The sequence below is a fragment of the Chrysochloris asiatica genome, unplaced genomic scaffold (assembly GCF_000296735.1).
Source record: "Chrysochloris asiatica unplaced genomic scaffold, ChrAsi1.0 scaffold00069, whole genome shotgun sequence".
In the NCBI taxonomy this organism is placed as follows: Eukaryota; Metazoa; Chordata; class Mammalia; order Afrosoricida; family Chrysochloridae; genus Chrysochloris; species Chrysochloris asiatica.
The window spans coordinates 10,433,729-10,442,580 of NW_006408587.1; positions in this window are offsets into that span (position 1 = coordinate 10,433,729).

The window sequence follows — 8,852 nt, forward strand, 5'->3', positions numbered from 1 at the left end:
ACTTTGGACTTATTGTCAGGAGGGAACAGTCACTGGAGAGGTATGTCATGCTGGGTAAGATGGAGGATCAGAGAAAAAGAGGAAGACCCCCAACAAGATGGATTGGACAGGTGGCATCATTGATGGACTTAAGTTTGGCAGCGGTAGTGAGGTTGGCCCAGGATCAGACATTGCTTGGTTCTGCTGTGCATAGGATTGCTATGAGTTGGTTCCAACTTGATGGCACCTGACAACAACAACAACAACAATACTCTTCAAAGGTGGACAGCTTGTGAGACCTACAAAAAGAAGTTAGCCTTATCAGGTTTTAATTCTCACAGGTTTCACTGTATTAAAACAAAAATGTGTAAGAAACTCTAGTAGTGGAGAAAAGAAGATGGCCAGCTAGGGATCTTGGGACAGAAGAAACTACATGATAGTTTGTTCGGTTTTGTTTTTGACTTCTATATATGTATATCCAAGGAGCTCTGGTAGAGTAGCGGTTATGAGTCAGACTGCTAACCTCATTGTCGGTGATTCTAAACTACTAGCTGTTCCACAGGAGAAAGATGAGACTTTCTGTTCTTATAAAGACTTACACCTTTGGAAACCCTATACAAGGTCGTTATGAGTTGGAACAAACTCTACAGCACATAACCAACCAACCAACCTACCAACCAACCAACCAAATATTTACAGCCTGGGAAACCCTAATCAAGGTCGCTATGAGTCAGAACTGATTTCCTGACACATAACCACCACCACCATATATATAGAGAGAGTGCCAGAGAAGTCTCCAACTTGTAAATTTTAATGTTGTTGCTAAGTACCTTCAAGTCAGTTCTGACTCATAGCAACCCTGTATAGGGTTTCCAAGGAGTGGCTGGTAAGTTTGAACTGCCAACCTTGTGCTTGAAACTGACCTTGAGCTCCAGAGCTTATCATAAGGCACTACACTAATAATGGGCACAAACAACAACAACAAAAATACCAAGAAAATTCTGTTCTCTCTAGCCAATGATCAGGAAAAGAATGCCCTAGTAAGAAGAGAAGAAAAGGAATCTAGGAGGCAGGGAGTTTAAGTAGCATGTGACAAACATTCAAGTGAAAAGCACAGACTGATATGTGGCCCAGCATGAGGAAGAATAATGAGAGGAAAATTTAAAGCAAGCTCTATTTTCCAGTAAAGATTCATAGCTTCAGAGGCAGGGTCAATATGAGTTGGAATTTGTTCTATGGTACCAAGTGAGTTTGGGATTGGGTTTAGTTTATGACATTTGGAAGGTTAGTTTTGGAAACTAAGACCCTAAGGATAGGACTTAACAATCTTGTAATGGGCTATGGTTGTTGGCAGGGAAGTAATGTATTCATGGGATCTAGCAAATTGGTGTGGCAATGTGGGTTAATGCACTGGACTGCAAAGTTGATTTCAACCACAGTTTTCAGCAGTTCAAGCTCACCAGCTGCTGCTTGGAAACCCTATACAAGGTTGCTATGAATTGGAGCTGACTTGATGGCACTTAACAACAGCAACAAGGCAAGTTGAAGCTTCCCTTATTTCCCGGAACAAGGGGAGCCTCAATGTGTGTTACTGAATTGAATAAAATCAGAAGGCGAGAAAACAAAGTGATAGACTGTGGTTTGGGAATGTAGAAGAGCAAAATTTACTACTGAATCTCTATATACTCATTTTAATTGTTTCTTTTTACCATAGTTACCCTGGAAATGGATGAAGGATTGTAGCTATAAGTGAGATATATATAGTAGCTAGGGACATTTGACACAAATATTGTTATAATCTAGGGAAATACATATTTTCTGCCTCCTCATTTAAATTTTTTGAAAATAATATTCTTTTTTAAAGTTTTTATTGTGAATAGAGTGATAGTTTATATGGGAGAACATCAGCTTTACACTCATCCTATTGTATTTCGTTTCATTGCAGTGATTGCAATGCCCTCCATGTATCATCATTCAACAGTATTTGCTTCCATTCCCTCTGGTTTTTTTTGGATGTACACCAAAACACTCAGGAATATTTAATCATTCAAACACCCAAAGGGCATACGTTTTAATGGAATTATTGTGATTAGTATTGCCCATAGACTTGGGCAAGCAAGGCTGTTTGCCCTGTATTTCCTCAAGTGACTAGTAGTAGACAGAGCTGGCATTGATGCCAGGTGGGGTAAGCTCAGTTTGGGCTGGAGGTTGTGTGAATCTGGTTATAGGCAGTTAGGGTTATCAGAGTTATCAAATAAAAATATAAATTCTGATTACTTCCAACTGCCTCTGAATGTGTACACTGGGATAAAGAAAAACATTGCATAGGAAATACTTAGATATTTATGCTAAAAATCACTTCTTGTTTATCTGAAATAAACTTAAGTTTATTTAAGTTAAATAAATAATAAAATAAATGAATAAACAAAATAAAAAATAAATGAAAACTATTGTTACAAAATCATAGAAACTTTTATTAAGCCAAATAAAATAAAATAATGAGGTTATTGTTTCTCAACATAGCCTTCATTTATGTCTGTAAACTTTTGAAGGCAGTGTTTCCATGTGTCTATCCCTTTCCTAAGGAGCTGTGGTAGCATAGTGGATTATGAGCTATGACGCTCTCTGCAAGGTCAGTAGCTTGAATCTACCAGGCACTCCATGAGAGAAAGATGAAGTTTTCTGCTTCCATAAGATTTACAACCTCGGAAACCCTATATAAGGTCTCATGAGTCAGAATCAACTTGGTGGCACACAACTACCGTCACCACCCCTTTCCTGAAGAATTCTGCACTTTTGGATTTGCCATCAAAACGGCAAGGACCCTGGGTGGTATAAAGGGCTATGTGTTAGACTGCTAACCACAAGGTCAGCAGTTTGAATCCACCAGCTACTTTGCAATAGAAAGAGGAGGGTTTCTGCTCCCGCAAAGATTAACAGCCTTGGAAACCCTAAACAGGGTCTCTATGAGTCAGAACCGACTTGATGGCATACAATCACGGCCACCACCACACCAACAGGCAATTTTGGCACCCTTGATGGATTCAAATTATGTTCATTTTTTAAGAAAAACTTCTTATAGTGAACTGGGTGAAGGGTTACAGAGCAGATCATCAGTTTACATTCAGCAGTTCATAATATTCCATCGCATCTCATTGATTACGATCTCCCTGATACAGTATCAATGATCCCACTTCCTACCTGTGTTTCCCATTCCCACTCCTTTCTCTTTCCTAACCCTTCTCATTATGTCCTTGGATTAGTGCTGCCCCTTTAATCTCACATGGTTGATTATTCCAATCACACACACCTCACCAGTGTCAGTCACTGCTCTTCTCATGTTCATTGGCTGGTTGAAAACAGAACCATGGGGGTGAAGCCAGTACCAGACCTAAAGAATGCCAAAGACTATAGTTTTGGAGGTTTCACCAGTCTCTATCCAATCAAGAAGACTGGTTTTTGAGGGTTTTTTTTTTGAATGATTTTGAGTTTTGTTCCACATTCCCACTTTATACAGGATCTTCTAATGTGATCCCTTCAGAGCAATTGGTAATGATTGCCAGGCACTATCTTGTTCTTGTGGCCTCAGGGTCATAGAGACTGATGTTCATGTGGTCCATTAGTCTGTTGAATTAATTTCATCCATATTTCTTCAGTTTTCATCACTTTTTTTCTTTGCACAGTGAGTAGGCTATTCATGAGTTTTTATGACCTCACTTGCTACTTACTAAAGTAGGATGTAGAACATTGACTTGTGGACTGTGTGACTTTTATGTGTTCTCTGTGCTTTGAGAACAAAAACAAAAAGAAGTCTGAAAGGTCAAGATCAGGGCTGTAGGGTGGATAGGGTAAGGTTTCCTAGCAATATTTTCATACAGTCCTTGCTATCCTAAAAGAATGAGCAGTTACACTGTTGTGATGGAAAAGATTCCTTGGTGTAATTTTCCTGTCCTTTCATTTCACCAATGCAGTTTCCCATTTCCTTAAAACTTCTACATAATAAGCTTCTGTGATCATCCTGCATCCTTGAGAAAATCTATAAAAATTACTCCTTTGAAGTACCGAAAACCCTTCTCCCTTGAATTTAATTGCTCCAGCAGATTACCTCAGAAACCACTGTTTTGATTGGACCTTTTTATTTCTGAAGGCACCTGTCTTTGTCTGGGTTCTCTAGAGAAGCAAAACCAGTGCTACTTATGCATTTATATATACAGAAAGATGTATCTCAAGGAAAGGACTCACACAGCTGTAAGGCTGGCAAGTTCCAAGTACATGGGTCAGGCTGGAAGCTTCTTCTGACTCATGTAGCTGCAAGGGCTGATGAATCCAAGGTTGACAGGTCCAAAGGCAAGCTGCAGATTGCTGAGTAAATGAATCCAAGCTTAGCAGGTAAGATGGCAGACTTCTGACAACTCCCAGAATTGGTGGGCAATAGAGCAGGCTGCTGGCTCAAGTCCAAAGAACCAGAGGCCAGATGACAAGTCAGATATAGGATCCAGATCCAGCAAGAAGCAAGTAAGGTTTGCCAAAGCATTCACATATATTGGAAGCAGGCCACACCTGCAAGGAAACTGCCTTTCAATTGGTTGGCTTCTCACAGCAGATCTTATTATCGTGGTGATTACACTGTATTAGATCTCATCCTTGGGGAGGACTACCTCTTAAATGCTAAAACAGTGACAACCCATGGCTCCTCCAAGTTGACACACAACCTTAGAATTTGCAGGCCCTAACAAGACTAAGACAAGTGCATTACTGAAAGAACTTTTCTGCAGCCATTCAGTGATCACAGAAATATGTTTAAACACATGTGTGTGTGTAGTAAACCCATGCATGTATGAACTGGAACCCTAGTAGCATTTTTTTTTTTTTTACTAATCCTAATATATTACATACATCTTTAGTTATATTTCTCCAAGGATTTGACCTTCATTAGCTTTTCTTTGTTTTTCAGAATTTGCTTATAACAGTACTTGAAATAATAGTCTATGTTGTTCCATTTACATTTCAACAACTTCTACAGTGTTCACATCCATTTATTCATTTTGTCTATTGAACAGTCATTAATGACCAATACATATGGTCAACATTAGTATTACATACAAAGCGTGTTTTGCGTTAAATTAACAGCTCTGAGAATTGCTTTTCAAATTTGATTTGTTAAATAAAACCATCTTGCATGGCATAGCTTTCTTTTTCTTTCTTAGGAATTACCTTGCATCTCTTGTAATGTAATTAATTACTTTTTTTTAAATGTCCACTGACAAAAAATGAGCACTGTTGGCAATTTTCATTCCCTTCTTTTTAACACTGCACATGATAATTCTACTTGTCTCCATGCTAAAAGAATATTTCATAACATCCATGAAAAATAAATAAATTCTTCAAGGGCTGATATATTTTTTAAAAGAACGTCATGGAAGTGTTTAATGATTATCTTCATCAAGTCTGAGTCAGAAGTTGTTTTCCTGTTAATAAGCTCATTCATGAAAATTATTGATGTGGATTGCCTAGTGTTATACCATGCCAATGTGGGTGTGACTCATGAACAGGATTGGATAAGGTTGGGATATTGAGTATGTAGTGAACAGATGACATAAATGAGCAAAATTAAAATGATTTTGCATGTGTTTCTAGTCATTTAGAGAAACTAATGAGACCAAAATTGAGCAACAGACTCTGATGCTCCAAAATTGAGAGGTCAAAATGAATATGGTTAGCAGGTAGTTTATTAAGAATAAGGTGTCATTTACCACAGACAACTGCCAAATTTCTCCATCAGCGATAGTTAATTTTTCATTTCTGTGTCTTGATCATTTTACTTGTGTGTTGCTGTTGTTGGGTGCTGCTGATAAGCCAGTTCCAACTTGTAGTAACTCTGTACATCAGAATGCAACATTGCCCAGTTCCACACCTTCCTTCAATCATTGCTAAGCTTGAGTCAATTGTTGAAGCCACCATGTCAATCCATCTCACTGAGGATCCTCCACTTTTGGGCTCCTTTCTGACCCTCAATTTTACCAAGCATGATGTTCATCTCCAGGGACTGATTCCTATAGAATACATGTCCAAAGTATATAAGATGAAGTCTTGTCATCCTGGTTTCTAAGGAGTAGTCTGGCTGAACATTTTATAACCCAGAATATTCAATATTCTTCACCAACACCAAACTTTGAAAGATCAATTCTTCTTCAGTCTTCCTTATTCTTTGTCCAACTTTCACATGAAGATGAAGTGATAGAAAATACCATGGTTTGGGTTTAGGTGAACCTTAGTCTTCACAGTGATATCTTTGCTTTTTAATAGTTTCAAGAGATCTTCTGAAATGGATTTGCCTAATGCAATATGCTGTTTAATTTTTTGACTGTTGCTTCCATGGTCTTTAATTGTGCCACCAAGTAAAATGAAATTCTTGAAAATTTCTATCCTTTTTCCATTTCTGATGATGAAGTGAGTAATTTTGTTTTCTATATGTTGAGGTGCAATTCATGCTGAAGGCTGTACTTTTTGGTCTTCATCAGTAAGTGCTTCAAGTCTTCTTGAAATCAGACAGTTACCTTCCAGATTGCTGGACATGGATTGAGTGCTTCCAGTGTTGTGTGCATTTGTTGAGACATCTCAACTGTTAGTCCGTCAATTCTTGGAGCCTTGTTTTTTGCCAGTGTCTTCAGTGCAACTTGGATGTTTTCCTTTAGTACTATTTGTTCTTGATCATATGATGTTTTCTGAAATGTCTGACTGTCAACTAATCCTTTTTGATACAACGAATCTGTGCATTCCTTTCATCTTTTTTTCAAAGTTTTTACTTGAATTGAGTGACAGTTTACATGGGAGAACATCAACTTTACATTCATCCTATCATATTTCGTTTCATTGCAAATGATTACAACAGCATTTGCTTCCATTCCGTCTGGTCTTTTTTTTTGGATGTACACCAAAGCACTCAGGAATAATAACCATTCAAACAACCAAAGTACATACCTTGAAGGCCTGCCCCCCGGCCACCAGCACACAGCTCCTCACGCTCCTTGAGTCTAGAGTCCCCAGCTGCTCCATCTCTCTATGTCATCATCTCTGCCTCCGTCTTTGCTGCTTCTCTGAATATGGTCCTGCACTCTACTTTTCTCTCTTGATGGTCCCAGCGTCCTCCTCACCTGGACTGCAAGATCAACTATCCCCCTCCTTTTGTTACAAAACATCTACCTTTACATTTGCAGCAATCATAATCTGTCCTGATACCAGTTATTCACTATTGTACCACAAGAGTTGTATCCCTATCTTCCTTCACCAGCCCCATCTTGACAGGTTGGAAACCACTCAGTGGAGATTCTACCTTCACCCGCACCCTCTGAAACTAAGCTTCCTCTTGAAAACTTGTAAGCCAGTCATTTCATGCCTTTGTAGCTTCCCATTTTGTGTAGCCAATGTCTAAGCTGCCCATCCCTGTCAAACCTGTGTACAGGGGGGTGGGAATGATCCTTGCTATAAAGATTTGTTCCTTTTTTTAAAGCTACTACATCCATAAGTATAGGTCAAGTTCATCAAATTGTAGCAGATTACACTTTTCCTCCACTCCTCTTTCTTGCTCTAGTTGAGTTCTGATCATCCAGCCATGGAAGCTAGATCAAATGAGTACTATCTGCAAGTATGGGCGTTCTTGTGCATCTTCCCTCACTTCATGTCAGCTAAACACTTCACTCTCTGCTCTAGTCCTCTGTGGCTATGTCCCTGTCCATGGGCTCAAGAGTCCCCAGGTCTCGCTATGCTGCTGGCCAACCATGAGTTTATTGAATGTGGTTGGACTTAGCCCACAGCTTCATTGCTGTTTTCCCCCACTCCCCCTTGTCGGTAGACCAACATGGTCACCAGCAAGATTAAATGCCTGCTCATGTATTCCCTTTGAGTTTCACTTTTGGAAGAGGGTTTTCCCTGAGGGGACTTGATTGCTTGCCTTGATGGCTCTCCAATGAAAAACTTGCTTGTGTTTGTAGTAGTGAATCAGACTGCCATTATTATTTTTTATTTTTCCTGCTTGTCTTTCTTTCAAGAAGCATCTTAGGTTTCTCTAGATGCTCCAGGCTGGTCTGCTTGTCTTTTCAAGTGGACATTTCCTACCTCACTGGACAAGTTCTAGCCCCATTTTAGGTATTCCAATAAGTTATAGGAGTCCTGGTGTGGTTGTTGTTGTTGTTGTTATGTACCATGGAGTCAGTTCCAACTCATAGCAACCCTGTACAGGATTCCAAGGCTGTAAATCTTTATGGGAGCAGAAAGCCTCATCTTTCTCCCACGGAACAGCTGGTAGTTTAGAACTGCTGACTGTGAGATTAGCAGCCCAATTCATAACCATTACACTGGTATGGTGCTGTGGGTTAGTGCAATAGATTGTAAAGCCATTTGAACTGCAATGTCAGTGGTTCAAGTCACGAGCTGCTCCTCAGAAACCCTATACAGGTCACTATGGGTTGGAACTGACCTGATGGCACTTAACAACAACTACAATCAGTTATAGGCTGAAGATGGATTTACAAGCTTCCTATAGTGATGTTTCTGGCTCCCCTTGTGTCTATCTTTCATCTTTTGATACTTCGTTTCATTTAATAGTTTACTTATGTTGTTGTTACTAGGTGTCATCAAGTCTGTTTTGACTGATAGCAGCTCTATTCACAACAGAATAAAACACTGCCTATTCTTGCTTCATCCTCATGACTGTTGTTATGCTTCTGCCCACTGCTGCTGCCACTGTGTCATTCTGTCTTATTGGGGAGTCTCTCTCTTTTGCTTATTCTCAACTTTATCAAGTTCTCCAGGAGCTGCTCCCTCTTGATAACATGTTAAAAGTACTTGAGATGAAGTCTTGCCATCCTGACTTC